This window comes from Oryctolagus cuniculus, chromosome 4 (genome assembly GCF_051225735.1).
Source record: "Oryctolagus cuniculus isolate XC-2025 breed Fujian yellow rabbit chromosome 4, ASM5122573v1, whole genome shotgun sequence".
In the NCBI taxonomy this organism is placed as follows: domain Eukaryota; kingdom Metazoa; phylum Chordata; class Mammalia; order Lagomorpha; family Leporidae; genus Oryctolagus; species Oryctolagus cuniculus.
Genome location: NC_142870.1, coordinates 98542594 through 98560661, shown reverse-complemented (window position 1 = coordinate 98560661; position 18068 = coordinate 98542594). Strand labels below are relative to the sequence as shown.

Below are 18068 nucleotides of genomic sequence, written 5' to 3'. Positions count from 1 at the left end.
GCAGCAAGTGGTCGCAAAGTAGGCCGGGAAAATTGTCGTAAAAGACGTAAAAGGACCAGCGGAGATGGAGGTAAGGTCGCTCAAGCAGTGGGCGGGCAAAGACTGCGATTTCGGGTTGGTTGAAGGGTGGGCGGATCGCCTGGTCCTTGAGTGTAGGGGTGGGGCTTCTCTGTGTCTTGCCCTTTGCTCCAGGCTGTGGCTATTTGGAAGTTCTTGCTGGGAAGGACACGGATAGATTCAGTGCAACCTTACTTAAAACGATTTTCTTTTCTTACCTCCTAGCGCCTCGCTTGGCCACTTAAGATTATTTTGCTTGCAAGTGTCAAGGGTAGTGAATATAGTTAAATATACTGTGACAGATTTCCACCATGAAACCGAGCAAGTACTCGTACCATAGCAACTCACTGTAGTAAACCAGAAAACATCGCAGAAAGCCAAACGAACAAACGACACATTTCAGGGGGTGTCGATGACATCCTTTTATTTAAAAGAACTTTATTTAAAGGTGCGACTTGATAGGGCTTTCTGCTAATTACCACTTCATAGTTAATATTCTGTTTAAGGAGTTGTTAAATCCTACAACGGAATATTGGTACTTAAAATTTCTTTCCTTCCCCCTAAAATAGAAAGTAGATGTTTGATTTTTGTTCTTAACAGAGCAACATTTTCAAATAATTTTTATATAAATGCTTGAGAAGAAAAACATAAAGGAGGCAATAATGAAAGTTTGACAGTGCAGTATTTGTATAATTAAAATAAATTTAGAGTTCACAAAGTATCAAAAATCTGTAGTGCAGTTCTGCTTGAATGAATTGGTTGTTTTTTTTTTTTTTGACAAATATAAAAATTTATTGGCTTTCTTTTCTTCATCTATAAAAGCAGTTTATATTTGGACCTTCAAGAGTTCTTCTAACCTTAAGACTTTTGTGATGTTATTTGTTCTCAACACATGATTTAAAGTGATATCCAGCACTAGGACAGTAGCCTTAAATGTATATATCTTTCTCAAATGTTTGGAAATCTATTTAGTTCATGACCCACTAATTGGTGATGACTTGAAGTTTGGAAAGCATTACTGGACAAAAAGCCACACTTGGAAATATGATGCTAGGCAAATAAGCATTCCCTACCACTATCACCACTGAAAGTTATATGCCAGAAATTGTACAAAATGCTTTATGTAGTTTATTTCATTTTACTCCATTACGGTAGTATTTATTTTTGTTTTGCAGATGAAATATTTTGTCAACACATTTTATTTCCCCTCTAAATCCTCTATCTACCTTCTTCTTCCCTGTTATGTGCACCTTAGGGGTACAAGAGGTTAGAAGGCTGACCTTAATGGTCTGCATCAGAGAGCTCTCTTATATTGTGGCTTGTGTTCGGTTAGGTCTATGAGCAATAGATCAGAAGGCAGAAGGAAAGTGGGTTCATAATCTTTATTTCTCCATTTCTCTGACTGATGGTTGCCATAGGATCAATTTGTCCACTGAAGAATACAGCTTCTGCATATGTGTACGTTCTGGGAATTGCTGCCACCTCTTGCTCCTTCAGTCTAACAGTAGTAACGAGTTTATTGAACCCTGCTTGCCTTGCTAGATACAGAGCATTTGACCATTGTTCATCAGTTTCCCTTAATGCTGCCCACACCTTTGTACACAGTCCATTTGTTAAATTTTCTGTTTGGCTGTGATCTGGTTTTGTCCTCCAATCCCCCAAATTGATATATTGAAACCTAATTGCCAATGTGATGGTATTAGAAGATGGTGCCTTGGGTGCAATCATGTTATGAAGGCAGAGCCATTATGAATGTGATTAATACTCTCATAAAATAGGCCCCACTGGCACTGTGGTGTAGCGGGTAAAGCTGCCGCCTGCAGTGTCGGCATCCCCTGTGGGCACCAGTTTGAGCCCTGGCTGCTCCACTTCTGATCCAGCTCTCTATTATGGCCTGGGAAAGCAGTAGAAGATGGCCCAAGTCCTTGGGCCCCTGCACCCGCTTGGGAGACACAGAAGAAACTCCTGGCTCCTGGCTCCTGATCAGCCCAGCTCCAGCTGTTGTAGCCATTTGGGGAATGAACCAGCAGATGGAAGACCTCTCTCTCTTCCTTTGCCTCTCTGTGACTCTGCCTTTCCAATAAATAAATAAATAAATCTTAAAAAAAGAGGCCCCAGAGAAAATCTTTTCTAACACACGAGGACACAATGAGAATGCATTATCCCCGAGTCAGACGTAGAATCTGCCTTGATCCCAGAGTGAGGAAACAAGCCTTTACTAGATACTAAATCTGCCAGCACCTTGATCTTGGAATTTCCCAGCATCCAGAACTATGAAAAATAAATTTCTTCTGTTTATATGTCACCCACTCTATAGAATTTTGTTGTAGCAACCCAAACAGACTAAGGTACTGCACCATCTGTTTCCAATAGGGATGATTATTTTTCTAAGAGGACCCTGCAATAATAAAGTGAGAGATGATGGTACCAGTGGAGATAAAGTAACTGGATTCCTGCATATATTTTGAAGATGTGGCTTATGGAGTTTGCTGATGGGTTTGATCCAGTGGGTGAGAGAAAGAAAGGAGTCAATAGTGATTCCAAAGCTGTAGTCCTGAGCAGGAGAAAGGATGGAGTTGCCACTTAGTAGAACTAGAAAGACTTCCAGAAGAGTAAGCTGAGAACAAATGGTTTTTGTTATAATAAGCTCCCAGCTAGATATCCTAGTGGTGTTGTCAGGTAGACAGTTGAATCTACAAGTCTGATGTCAAGACAGAGATCTTATTCCTTAAACTTATGAGTAAAGACAAGATCTTGGGATCATCAGCCCATGGACAGTCTTCAAGACCATCTAACAAATGAAGTCATCCATTGCATGTGTGGAGTGAAAAAGAAGAGGAATGAAGATCTCTTTTAGGATACTTCTGTGTTTGGAATTTGAGAAGGTAGCGAAAAGCTGGAAAATTAGCCTGAAAATGCATGGACAGAAACCAGATGAATGTGTTGTCCTGGAAGTCAAGTGAAGAAAGTGTTCAGTGGAGGAAGGAGTGATTTAACTGTGTCAATTGCTGCTAATAGTCAAATAAATGAACAACTGCAAATTGACTGCTGGAAATCATTGGTAATATGGATGTGAAAAATTTTTGTGGCATTATAGTATAAAAGTCTGATTAGAATCTGCTCAAGAGAGCACAGGAGGAAAAAGTGGAGATATAGATTGTAAAATATGCCTTTAAAGAAATTGTGAGAGAAGTGGAATTAGAGAAATGGCAGTATGTAGATGAGAAAGCAGTATAAAAAGAGTTTTTTTTAGTTTTTGTAAAAAAGATTTATTTATTTATTTGAAAGCCAGAGTTAAATAGAGGCAGAGGCAGAGAGAGAGGGAAAGAGAGAGAGAGAGAAGAGAGAGAGGTCTTCCATCTACTGGTTCACTCTCTAGACAGCTGCAAGGGCCAGAGCTGCACTGATACAAAGCCAAGAGCCAGGAGTTTCTTTGGGTCTCCCACATGGGTACAGGGACCCAAGGGCTTGGGCCATCTTTTGCTGCTTTCACAGGCCACACCAGAGAGCTCGATCAGAAGTGGAGTAACCAGGACTTGAACCAGACCCATAAGGGATGCTGGCTCTACAGGCAGAGGCTTTACCCACTATGCCACAGCACTGGCCCCTAGTTTGTTTTTTAAATGGAAGAAATAACTTCCTGTTTACATGCTATGGATATGCTTCTATAAAGGGAAAAATTCGACAAAAAGAAAATGAAGACACCAATCTTTCCCTTAGTAGACTTGTTTTAGAAATGATGAAACTAGGGGTGGGCGTTGTGACGCATAGCATACTGGAGTGATGGTTTGAGTCCCAGCCGCTCCACTTCCCATCCGGTTCCCTGCTAATGCTCCTGGGAAGGCAGCAGAAGACGGCCCAAGTACTTGGGCCCCTACCACCCAAGTGGGAGATCCAGATGGAGCTTCCACTTGGTCCTGCCTTTGCCCTCGCCCTCACCCTCACCCTCTCCCAGAAATAAATAATCTTTAAAAAGAAATGAGAAAAATGGGCCTCAGAGTGGTTGACTGAATTTTCTAACGTCCTAATAATCACTTACCTATATTGTTTGTTTTCCAGATATGTATAAGATTGAAATCATAAAATGAGACAGTTTTAGAATTGCCTTTACCTCTGTTTTCTTAACATTGTTTTTTTTTTTTTTTTTTTTTTTTTTTTTTTTTTTTCCACAGGCAGAGTGGACAGTGAGAGAGAGAGACAGAGAGAAAGGTCTTCCTTTGCCGTTGGTTCACCCTCCAATGGCCGCCGCGGCCGGCGCACCGCGCTGATCCGATGGCAGGAGCCAGGAGCCAGGTGCTTTTCCTGGTCTCCCATGGGGTGCAGGGCCCAAGCACCTGGGCCATCCTCCACTGCACTCCCTGGCCACAGCAGAGGGCTGGCTTGGAAGAGGGGCAACCGGGACAGAATCCGTCGCCCCGACCGGGACTAGAACCCGGTGTGCCGGCGCCGCTAGGCGGAGGATTAGCCTAGTGAGCCGCGGCGCCGGCCTCTTAACATTGTTTTTAAAGCTCATTGCAGATCTGGATTTATGAACTCTAACTTCCTAAACTAAAAACCATTAAGCACAGGAACCTTTTTTTTTTATTTTAAGATTTGTTAATTTTTTTTTGAAAGAGTGACACAGAGAACTTTACTCTTCCAGTTCATTCACCAAATTCTAACAACAACCAGAGCTAGGCCAAGCTGAAGCAAGGATCCTGGAACTCCATCTGGGTCTCCCACATGGGTGGTAGGGGCCGAAGCACTTGAGCCATTATCTGCTACCTACCAAGTGTATTAGCAGAAAGCTGTATCAAAAGCATGGAAGAGCTAGGACTGGAACCAGCACTCTGATAAGAAATGTGAGAATCTCAAGTTGTGGCTTAACCTGCTGTGCTACAACTCCCACCTCCCAGGGAATTTTTTGTAGGTATCTACTCACATAATGCTATACGTAAAAGCTCTTTACTTAAACATAAATGGCCATTAAGAGGTATATTTCCTTACCTTCTATTTTTATTTGTCCTTTGTCCTTTATTTACACTGGAATATTCTTGGTAAATGAAAGTGATCATACTGAACTATGACTGTATTTAAATAGGGGACAATAGGATGAAATCCTAATAGTAGATTGTCAGGAGATTGGAGGAAAAGAGAAAAAGAAGAGACAAAAGGAGTTACTGAGCTTTGATCAACAGACTCCTCTGTGAAGTGTTTTAAGAGATCTATTTGGTCTTATAACTAATAAAAGATTTTAATTGGGTTACAAAAAGGAGGGAAGAAAGAAGAGATTTAGAGCAAGAGACATTGAGGATGGGCCCAGGTGAAATCATATGAGAACCACTAGGGAAGAGAAGGAGATGATGAGAAGCCAGAAGGGAAGGTCCAGAGTTCAGCTATCTTTTCTCCAGTTATACCTTTCTATACCCAATTCAATTGACCCCACCCTGCCCTGTGTCATTATAAAATAATTCACAATAATTTCTCTTGTGATTTTCTCTACCTTTTATTTAACTTGTTTCATTTTTTTCTCATTGCATCTGTTTTAATTTGACTTTTTACTTTCCTTTCTAAGAACTATTGTTCTTACTAAGTTCAAAGCAAGTGGATGTTGGGTTGGTCAGAGTATGTTTCACCAGAGTGACAGCATCTAGGAATCACATTTTTCTGGCTGTGAGGTACAGAGCCGGAGGCACTGAGGATTTCAGAAGAAGTCTGATAATTGGGATAGCCCAGAATCCTTCTCCCAAATGGAGGTTTCCCAGCTGACTCTCCATTTCATTCCATCTTGGCATATCTTTGCCAATTGTCTTTCTCTGTCCTTTTTGCCCTTCCCTGGCAAGGGTTCCAATTGTATACATTAGCTTTGTGCATTGAAAAAATCTAGCCCTCCCTGCTGAGCTGTCAACAAATGGAACTGACCAATAGAATAATCTGTGTAAGTGCATCTTTTGGCCGGGCCATTCAGACAAGCACAATTATTTGATTGCTGCAGATTGCCACTAACTGCGAGTAAAATAGTGGACCTGAGATGTGTTGGTGAATATTATTAATAATATAGTGTCGTGCATTAATAGCATAATGTCATTGTGAAACAAAGATATACTGGAGGGTCTGTCTGAAGTTCCTTTTTAAATCACATTTTCAGGGAGCTAGACGGTTGGGGCAATGAGCAATGATAAATTGAGATCTCTTTCAACACCAGTTTAGGAGTTTCAGTTTGTCTTAGGCTAAAGGTAGGGGGATGTACATTACTTTTGTAGTTACTTTGTGGCCAGAATAAAGCCATTAGTTACTACAGTGCTCTACTGTGAAAAATCATCTTTACTCTCATTATTGGAATCTTTGAGAAGCCACTGGAAAAGATCCTTGGAATCCTTTCCCTACCACCACAATCAACTCTTCCAGACTTCCCTTCTACTTCTCCCCTTCATAAACCTTGTAGTCTTCCTGTCAAATGGGTTTTGTCATTGCTGTTTTCCCAATGTTCTCTGAAGTCAACTGTCTCTGGGCTTTTTTAGCCAAATCATTTTCCCCTTTCCAAATGTCCTTCCCCCCATTCCATCTCTGTCAGCTAAATGATCTACATCTTTCTTAAAGTCTGCCTCACACAAAATTTGTTGCCAGGCAAAACTCCTATAACGCTCTCAATTCTCTCCAAATGCTGTTTGCTCACCTCTTTTTCTTCTTGCCACCACTCCTCAAGCTATTTCATTCTCTTCTTTCTGTCACATTGCCCATTCACGGTTTCTCCCATTCTTTCATTTTCTCTCCCTTTCTGAAATATCCTTTGTCATAGCCATATCATATGATAGTTCCCAAGATTCTCACCTACTGGTGTACAACTTCTGTATGCTCCCATCACTTTGGGTGTGAGCTGGAACTATGGCGATGATGAGATATTCTTCCTCAATTGGATTATATATTACGGTAAAGGTAATGCAACATTCACTATTGTAGTTATATTATTTTTTGGAATACAACATTGTAACAGACTAAAGTAAGATTCTACTGCTTGCTTTGAGGATGTAAGCTGTCATGTTGTGAGAGTGTGCCTTATGGCTAACACTTGATGTCAGACCTCAACGAGCTGACAGCCAGTAAGAAAATCATGACTCTAGCACTACAGCTGCAAGGAACTGAATTCTGACAACGTGAATGAATTTGGAAGAGCCCCCCCCCGCCAAGCCTCTGACAGGATAGCAGCCCTTGCTCGCATATTTCAGCCTTGTGAGATCCTAAGCAGAGAATCCAGTTACACTATGCCTAGACTTTTGACCAATAGAAACTGTGAGATGATAAGTGTTACTTTAAGTCAAAACATTTATATAATTTATTATATAACAATAAACATAAATGCATGAACATTAACTTGGTTTATTTAATAAGGTCCAGAAATATCTGGTGAAAAGAGAGATCCTGATTTTTTTTCCCCACTACAATACACAAATAATACAAATGAGGAATATGGCATCTTTCTATCTCAATAGTGTCTTCCTTTACTGATGACTTTCTGAGGGTAGAGCAAAGGTTTGAGTAGCTTGTCAAATTGTACCTGGTATACGCTTGAGATTAAGAACTACTGTGGGGCCGGCGCTGTGGCACAGCAGGTTAAAGCCCTGGCCTGAGGCTCTGGCATCCCATATGGGTGCTGGTTCTAGTCCTGGCTGCTCCTCTTCCGATCCAGCTCTCTGCTATGGCCTGGGATAACAGTAGAAGATGGTCCAAGACCTTGGACTCCTGCACCCGCGTGGGAGACCCAAAAGAAGCTCCTGGCTCCTGGCTTCGGATAGGCGCAGCTCTGGCCATTGCAGCCATCTGGGGAGTGAACCAGCAGATGGAAGATCTCTCTCTCTGTCGCTACCTCTCTGTAACTCTGTCAAATAAATAAAATAAATCTTAAAAAAAAAAAAAACTACTGTACTGTATTTTCGGAACTACATTGTACATTGATTTTATTTGATTTCAATGAGCTGGAGATTTTGTCACCAAAATCAGAGACCAGTGAGAAAATTTTGACATGTTCCTTTTTCCTGATAAAACAACCTAGGTATAACCTACCATATAACGACCTTTAGGTCATTTACCTAAAGATGAGACTCTTCAGTCATCAAATTAACTCTGGGCTCCAGTTACCATGGCTTGCTTGGAAATTATAGGTGGTTGGTAGAGGGGATGCTTTCAAGCATCACAGGTCCAATGGTCTGCTATTCAAAGAAGGTGCTGGAGGAGGATGTGAGGCATTATAAGCCCTTTCATTATATTTCCTCAGGGAAAAAATTACAGAGCAAGGTGACATCTAAACAACTCTTCTCCTTTGTTGAAGACAAAAGCATATGTTTCTATTTTTTTCCTCTTTTCTGTTAACGTTCATGTAGAGAATTACATTGATTTTTAATGTTAGGGCAATTCTACATTTCTCAACTTGATAATATTCTATTTTTTCTTATTAAGTATTGCTGGATTTAGTTTGCTAATATTTTATTTAGGGTTTATATCTATGTTCATGTGTGGCATTGACCTACAATTTACCTTTCTCATAATGTCATTTTCAAGTCTTGGTCTCAGTGTTATCCTGGTATCATAAAATGAATATGGGAAGTATGGCAGAATAGAAAAATGCTCACCCAAAGGATATCCCTAAAACAAGTGAATGTTACTTCTTTTCAGAAAGGGGTTTTTACAGATTGTGTATAAGTTAGGGATCTTGCATGGGAGACTGTTTGGGTGGGCCCTAAATACCATCACAAGTGTCTGTATGAGAAAAAGGCAGAGGGAGATTTTACACCTAGAAGGGAAGGCAATATGAACATAGCAATAGAAATTAGAGTGATGTGGCATCAAAAAAAAAAAATGCTGGCTGCAAGAGGCAAAGAAAAAAAATCTTCCCTAAAGCCTTTAGAGATTGAACAGCCCTGCCAACACCTTGATTTCTGACCCATGCACCTGATATTGGACTTCTGGTCTCCATAACTGTGAAAGAATAAATTTCTATTAAGGCCACTCAATTTATGATAATTTGTTATAGAAGCCATAGGAAAATAATTCCTTTTTTAATAACCTGTGAAAGCATGTGTGAAAAATGGATGTCGTTTTTCCTTCAAGAGTTTGGTAGACTTTACCAATGAAGACCTCTGGACTTAGGTTTTCTTTAGGGGAAGGTTTTAATTATAGATTTAATTTCCTTAATAGTTATGGAGTGTTGACATTTTCTGTTTCTCCTTGGTAAGTAATAGGTTTTGTAGAAATTTTACCTTTTAACATTTTTTTAAAGATTTATTTTATGTATTTGAAAGGCAGAGTTATGGAGACAGAAAGAGAGAAAGAAAGAGAGAGAAAGTCTTCTATCCACTGGTTCACTCCCCAAAATGGCCACAATGGCCAGAGATGAGCTGATCCGAAGCCAGGAGTCAGGAGCTTCTTCCGGGTCTCCCATGTGGGTAGCAGGGACCCAAGGACTTGGGCCATCTTTTGCTGCTTTCCCAGGTGCATTAGCAGGGAACTGGATCTGAAGTGGAGCAGCTGGGACACGAACTGGTGCCATATGGGATGTCAGCACTGCAGTTGGCGGCTTTACCCACTATGCCACATCACTGGTTCCTCCGCCATACCCCCATTTAACAAATTTTTAAACTTAGTGTAAGATATTCTTTTAATATCTTTGCAGTGGCTGCGTTAGTATGTCCTTTTCCATATATCTTGATCAGTCTTTTTTTTTTTTTTTAGATATATCAGTTTAAGCCACTTTTTAGAGGATCCAAAACTGGATTTATCTTCACTATTCTTTGTTTGCTTTTGCTTTAGCTAATTTCCACTCATATTTTTGCTATTTCCTTGTTCTATTTTGGGTCTATAAATATTTGGTTCTTTTATTTTCTAACTTCTTGAGATATTAACTTGACTGATTAATTTTGAGCCTTACCCATTTTCTAATGTATTAATTTAAGACCATAAATTTCCCTCCAAGCATTGCATTTGGAGTATTCCACAATTTTGATTTATAGTATTCTCATTATCATTCAATTCAATTTAAGCTATTCCTTTGCTGTGTCAGTTTTATACATGACTTTTTTTTTCTTACATGTGACTTTTAAGATACTATTTTTTCAGTTGATTTCTAGCTTAATTTCAACATGGTTAGGAAACATTCTATATTATTTGATTTTTTGGAAATTTCTTGTAATCAGCTTTATGGCTCAGAATGTGGTCACTTTTAATAAATATTTCATATGTATTTAGGAAGGATATTTAGGAAGGATACTCGGCCATTGTTTGGTATGTATTGTTAGATTGCTTGGTAACTGTGAAATTCTATAATCTACCTATTTGTTCTATAAGATCACAAGAGAAGTATGTTAAAATATTTCACTCTAATTGTGGATTTTTCTATTTCAGTTTTTATTTCTTTGCTTTTTATTTTTAAAAAATATTTATTTATTTACTTGAAAGGCAGAATTACAGAGGCAAAGGCAGAGAGGGGCAGGGCTGGGGAGGGGTGGAGATAGAGGGGTCTTCCATCTACTGGTTCACTCCCTAAATGGTTACAACAGCCAGGGCTGGGGTGATCAAAAGGCAGGAGCCAGGAGCTTCATCTGGGTCTCTCATGTGGGTGTAGGGGCCCTATTACTTGGGCTATCTTCTACTGTTTTCTCAGGCCATAGCTAAGAGTTGGATAGGAAGTGGAGCAGCTAGGACTCAAACTGCCGCCCATATAGTGGCGGCTTTACCTGCTATGCCACTGCTCATGCCCCCTTACTTACTTCTTTAAAGGTGCTATGTCCAAATATAGTCACATTGGTGGTTAGGCCTTCACTGTAAGAATTTTGAGATGGTCACAATTTGGTCTATGACAATGTAATTGAGATCAATGAGAGCTGTGCTTGTTTTTGTTAGGCATATAAATTTAAAAATAAAAAAGAAAGAAAACATAATCAACTTCCCAAAGAAAATATGTGAATTTTGGGTATCACTGGCCACTCTTGCCTGCCTGAGTAGCAGTGATATACCAGAACTGTCCCTGAATTTGCTATCCTTCATGTACAAACAAGAACTTGTTGTATGAAAATGAACTAAATATTTCCAGCTGATTACTAGTTCCCTTTAAAAGCAAAGTAATGATAACAAAGTTAATGATTGGGGCCAATGCTATGGCGTAGCAGGTAAAGCATCCCATATGGGCACTGGGGTTCGAGTCCCTGCTGCTCCACTTCCAATCCAGCTCCCTGCTAATGTGCTTGGGAAAGCAGTAGAGGATGGCCCAAGTGCTTGGGTCCCTGCACCCACATGGGAGACCTGAAAGAAGCTCCTGGCTCCTGGCTTCAAATCGGCCCAGCTCTGGCCTTTTTGGCCATTTGAAGGGTGAGCCAGCAGGTGGGAGATCTCTCTCTCCCCCTCTCTGTCTCTCTGTCTCTCTTTGTCTCCCCATTTCTCTGTAACTGTGTGTTTCAAAATCTTTTTTAAAAAAGTTAATGATCCCCTTTCCAAGAAATTGCTACATGATGTGAATAAGAAACTCATTTTTAATGCAAAATTGTATGCCTGCTTTAAAAATTTGTGAGCCCTCTAAAATGGCCTTATGGATTCACTTTTGTGTCAAGAAATGAAGATCTTATCTACATAACCAAAATACTGGGACTCGTGGTCCTTATAGTGGGAGAGAAAATTGAGGTTTAGTTCATAATACAATGTGGTATACGGGAATTATAAGGACAGGTGTAAGATGCCTGGTGAAGAAAACCAGAGTATAAAATATTGTCTGTTGGCCTCCTGGAGAGGAGTTCTATGGGAAAAGGTTGGTTCTGGGTATTCTGTAATTCATTGGAACAACTTCAGAATGAAGCCTGAGGATTCTGGTTCAATCAGAAATCTGATGAATTAATTTGAATGTTCATTAGAAGTTCATGAGATCCTCTGAGACCTATGACCAATGTGGACTTTGTATTTTACCCTGTTTTCAAAAAACATTTAAGCAAACTGAATGAATCTTTCTTTTGATTGTGATTCTAACCGAATTACTCTCTGCTATTTGGAAATTATAATTAGTTTTGAAATTTACATTTAAATATAAATTATGCACTACCACACTGATTGGTCTGAGTCTAGGAAAAGAATAGAATTATTCTTATAGTTTGTTCTTATTCATTCCAATGCTTCATCTGTTACATGGAATCCCAAAAATATCTTTAAAATCCTGATTGGAATATAGAGGCTTCAACTACTTGTTATTCTTTTCTCAACCTCTCTTATCTGCAACACCTCTCGTTCATTTAGGACACAGTTTTAATTTCCGTGGCCACTGAGACTCTTTTTTGCTCTCTTAAAGGAAAACTGCCAAGGTTGATAGGTTCAAATTTGACTTTTCTTCCTACATGCATTTATGCTTTGCCAAGATCTTCCTGCAGCCTTACATGATTTTGATTTTAATGGTTGATGCACTGCCAATTGACTCAAGGACTAAGCAATTACAATAATGTCAGTCCTCAGATCTGATTGTATAAATCCAGAACAGTATGCTGCTTTTCTTTGTGCTTAAAGAATGTAGCAAGAACAGTGCCCAGGAATCAATTTAAGAACAATAGGCTGTTGAGTTAAAGCATCACTATCATTAAGAGGTATTTTCACAATGCTCAGTATTTTTCAGTGGATGAAGTGATTAGATCTAGGTTCTCCATCTCCTCTTCCCATGATTTATTTGGCAACCTTGGAAAAGTTGTCCTTATGCCTCCAAGCTACATTATGTGTAAAGTGAGGGGTTGGACTTACAGTTCTCCAAATTCTTACAGTTCCTAAATTTTCTTGTTAATAGAATTATTCTACAGAAATTTTTTTCAAGCTAACCTCGACTTTGATAAGTGAAAATGGAATCATAGTGGTATTAAAAATCAGTTAGGAATAATGTCATAGAGATGAAAGAATTTGAGTTTTCATCCCTCATTTTTTACAGAAATGTCAGTGTTATCAGTCACCCACAGATTAAAGTACTTTTGTGTGAGTGCCAGAGTCAAGCAGAGAGATCTTCCTAATCTATTGGAGCAAACAAAACAAAACAAAACAAAAACAAAAACTGAGAATAGATGTATTGAAGGTGGTAACAAAATGTTTCACTTTACCCACATCACCCTTCCCCAAGACAGTACAATTCAGTGCCGAAACAGACTCCTTGGCCCTGATTTCTCCCTAAGGGGAAAGTGAGACTGTTGTGAGTCCCTGGCTTGGGATGCTGCTCAAGAGGCTCACATATTTCTTACATTTGCCAGAACACTGAGAAATTGGTCTTGGCTGAGTAGTCTGTGAGCGGATAGGGTTAGGTCTAAGGGGAAGGTGCTCCTATCAAATGGGCCAGGGAACTCAACAAAGGGTCATGCTTACTACTAATTACCTCAGAGACTCCAAGCAGCCTGCCCATGAGCCTCATCGAGTGTATCACCTTTGGCCTCTCAGTTAGCCCATATGCAGCACAAGTGGTATACGTGCCTTTCCTGACCTCCAGCTGGCACCCCATGCATGTCCCACAGATGGCACCCATGGGCCACAAGCAAACACAGACATCCAGCTTGATTCTGATTGAGATAAGGTACTAAATCTTGAACACTTCAGAGCATTGCCCTAGGGAAAATAAATGGGAAGCAATCATCAACAGACCTATTTTTTTGTAAGACTGAGAGAAGTTATACAATCCTAAAACTTCCCTTAAAGGTAACTAGCAGAGTCCATAGGAAGACTCTAAGGGATTTCCAAAAGCTCTAGTCAGGAAGATTGATGAGTCTTTCTCTTTTGAAGTCAGTAAGTAGAGATTGAAAGAGGTGACTTATTCATATGTAAAGACAGCAAAGAAAGACTTCAAGGAACACACACACACACACACATACACACACACATACACACACACACACACCACAGTCAGAAACATGATTGCGCCAAAGGAATACTACTTTTCAGTAGCTAACCACAGAGAAATAAAAGTCTGTACATTACCTGATGCAGAATTCAAAATAGTTGTTCTTGTTCTAGTGAGCAACAAGAGAACACAGGTAGACAACTTGAGAAAAATCTGGACAACAATAACTGCACAAAGTGAGAATTTCAATAAGAATATAAAAATAAAAAGTAAAAATTCTGGACTTGAAGAATACAATTAACAAATGCAAAATGTCTTTGAGAACTTCAGTGGCTTACTCAATAAAGCAGAAGAAAGAATCTGTAAACCCCAATACAAGTGATTTGGAAATTATTCAGGCAGAGAAGAAAAAATAAAACACATTTAAAATGAGGGACAAGTGTTGTGGGCAGTGGTTAAGATGGTGCTTGGGTTGCCCACATTCCACATTGGAATGCCTGTGTGTGAGTCCTGGCTCTGCTTCCAATCCAGCTTCCTGTTAATGTAGGAGGCAATAGTGATGGCTCCAGCAGTTGGGTCCCTGCACTCATTTGGGGGATTTGGTTGGGGTTTTAGGATCATGGCTTCAATCTGGTCCAACACTGGCTATTATGGGCATTTGAGGTGTGAACCACTGAAGGAAGATCTCTGTCTTCCAAAAAATGAAAACTAATAATTTTTAAATTAAAATTTAATCAAATTGAGTCCACAGCAGAACCATCACGTAAATCAAATTCATCCTGAGAATTACAAAAGAAGAGAGAGTGAGAAAGGGGAAAGATAATTCAAAGAAATAATGACAAAAAACTTCCCAAATCTTGGGAAGGATTTGGACTTCAGGTCATGAGGTTCAAAGGTCCCCAAATACAAACAACCCAAAGAAGATTGCACCAAGACACATTATAATCAAATGATCATAAATCAAAGACAAAGAGAAATTTGAAAGCAGAAAGAGAAAAGAAACTTGTCACAAATAAGGGACCTCCATAATATTATCAGTGGATTCCTGAAGAAACCATACAGGCTAGGAGAGAGTGAGGTAAAGAAAGAAGAAAAATTGCCAATCAAGAAGCTTATTTCTGGCAAAGCTGTTCTTCATAAATAAAAGAGAAAAAGGGCGTTTACAGATGAACAGATACTAAGGAGTTCATTATCACAAGACCTGTGTTATAAGAAATACTAAGAAAGTTTTACAAGTTGATGTGAAAAGATGCTAATTGGTAACATGAACATATATGAAATATAAAACTTACTGGTAAAGCTTGGTATATAGTCAAATTCAGAATATCCTAATACTGTAATGGGGGCATGTAAATCACTTTTAACTAGAATAATAGCTGAAAGACAAAAGTATTAAAATGATTATAACCACTATACATTACTATAGCTACTATACAATATGTAAATTGTAACATCAATAACATACAATATATAGGGAAGAGAAGCAAAAATATAGAATTTTGCATGCAATTGAAGTTATTATCAGCTTAAAATAGTTATTTAAGATGTTTTATGTAAGCCTCATGGTAACTGAAGAAAATGCCTGCACAAATGATATGAGAAAGGAATCAAAGTCTGCTATTAACAACTGCAACCACTACTACAGAACCATCAAATCACAAAGACAGTAAGAGAAAAAAGGAGAAAAAGAAATACAAAAGTGAAGATATAGTTTTTTTTTAGATGTTTATTTATTTGAGAGGTAGAGTTACAGACAATGAGAGGGAGAGACAGAAAGGTCTTCCTTCTGTTGGTTCACTCCCCAAATAGACACAATGGCTGGAGCTGCACCGATCCAAAACCAGGAGCCAGGAGGCTCTTCTGGGTCTCCCATGTGGGTACAGGGACCCAAGGACTTGGGCCCTCTTCTACTGCTTTCCCAGGCCACAGCAGAGAGCAGGGTTGGAAAAGGAGCAGCCGGGACTAGAACCGGCGCCCAAATGGGATGCTGGCGCTGCAGGTGGAGGATTAACCTACTGCGCCATGGCACCGGCCCCAAGATATAGTTTTTGAAATACCAATAGTTAATCTTTACCTATCAGTAATTACTTTAAATGTAAAAACCTATCAGTAATTACTTTAAATGTAAGCTGGTTAATTTTCCAATCTAAAGAACATGGAGATGTTTGATACAGTGGTTAAGCTAATGTTGCCCACATCCTGTGTTTGAGTTCCTGGGTTTGAGTCCTGGCTGTACTTCTGATCCTGCTTCCTGAATGAGCATCTGGGGTGGAAGGAAGCAGGTGGTGATTAAAACCTAGACTAAGTTCCTGGCTGCTAGTCTAGCTAGCCCTGGCTGTTGCAAGCATTTGGCAAGTAAACCAGTGAATGGAAGATCAGAGATAGATAGATAGATAGATAGATATATCTATATCTATCTATATAGAGAGATATATCTCTCTATATCTCTATATCTATATATATAGATAGAGAGAGAGAAAGAAATCCCTTCCTCTTCCTCCCTCTCTCCTTTTCAAATAAAATAATAAGTGACAAATTTTTAAAACAGATTATGAAGTAGTAGGGTGGGTAAGAAACCAATACCCAACTACATGCTGCCTGCAAGAGGCTCACCATAGCTTTAAGGATACACAAAGGCTGAAATTGAAGGGGTGGAATTCTGTGTAAATGGTAACCAAAAGGGAATGGGTGGCTACTTGTGTTAGAGAGAATAGACTTTAAGACTGTCGAAAGAGACAAGATCAAAATGACAAAGGGATAAATTCATAAAAATGATATAGCAGTTGTAAATATATATGCATTCACTATTGGAGCAACTAAGTATATAAATATTAACAGAACTAAAGGCAAAATAGTAAACAGTACAATAATTGTAGGAGACATCTGTTCCCTATTTTCAATAAAGAATGGATTATTCAGACAGAAAATTGATAAGGAAACAGTGTACTTAACAATACTATAACTTAACAATACTATAGAATAAGTGAACCTAGCATTCTCTCCAACAGCAGCAGAATACTGTCTTTTCAAGTGTATGCAAAACATTTTTTCAGAATATATCACTTACTGGGCCATAAAACAAGGCTTAGCAAGTTTAGGAAGATTGAAATTATATCAAGTATCTTTTCTGACCATAATGGTGGGTAACTAGAAACCAGTAACAAGAAAAAAATTGGAAAATTCACACATATGTGGAAATTAAACAACAAACTCCTGAACAACCAGTGGGCCAAAGAAGAAATATGAAGAGGTTGAAAAATACCTAGAGAGAGAACTTCCACTTTGACTACAACCTTGTCTAAATATGATCAGAGTTGGTGAACTCAAGAGGCTTCCATAGCCTTGGCGACTCATGACAAGAGCCTAGGGTGATTACTGATGCCATAAACAAGAGTGTCAATTCGTTAAGTCAACAACAGGAGTCACTGTGCACTTACTCCTCATGTAGGATCTCTGTCCTTAATGTGCTGTACATTGTGATTTAATGCTATAACTAGTACTCAAACAGTATTTTTCACTTTGTGTTTCTATGTGGGTGCAAACTGTTGAAATCTTTACTCAATACATGCTAAACTGATCTTCTGTATATAAAGAGAATTGAAAATGAATCTTGATGTGAATGGAAGGGCGGAGGGAGAGGGAAAGGGGAGGGTTGCGGGTGGGAGGGAAGTTATGGGGGGGGGGAGCCATTGTAATCCATAAGCTGTACTTTGGAAATTTATATTCATTAAATAAAAGTTAAAAAAAAGAAAAATACCTAGAGATAAATTTAAATTTAATCACATTTGAAAACTTGTGGGATGTGGCAAAAGTGGTGCCAAGAAGGAAGTTTATGATGCTAAATACCTATATAAAGGAATAAAAGGGTCTCCAACAAGCAACTCAACTTTATACCACAGGATCTAGAAAAAATAGAACAAGCTAAATCCAAAGTTAGAAGAGAGAAGGATTAATAATGATTAGAGCAGAAATGAATAAAATAGAGAATAGGAGAACAATAGAAATGTTCAACAAAATTGGTCTGCATTGTGCTGATGTTGAGAAGTGGTTGACCATAAGGCTTCCTGGTAGGGCTGAAAGGCCTGAAAGAGCATCTCAGGCATGGAAAGACAAGACTGTGGAAAAAAAATCCTACACGGAGGATCTCTGTAAGACCTCAGAGGAAAGGAAGGATCATCAAAGGAGACACTTTTCT

At 39.1% G+C, this 18068-nt stretch overlaps 1 long non-coding RNA gene across 7 annotated transcripts in view; it reads left to right on the top strand.

Moving 5' to 3' along the window:
• The first annotated feature begins 8 nt into the window (after window positions 1–8).
• LOC149127058 (uncharacterized) overlaps window positions 9–18068 on the top strand; it is a 692486-nt gene continuing 674426 nt past the window's right edge. For all 7 annotated transcript variants that reach the window (XR_016232531.1, XR_016232533.1, XR_016232532.1 and 4 more), the window contains exon 1: window positions 9–70. This is a non-coding gene — a long non-coding RNA (uncharacterized LOC149127058). The remainder of the gene's footprint in view (window positions 71–18068) is intronic.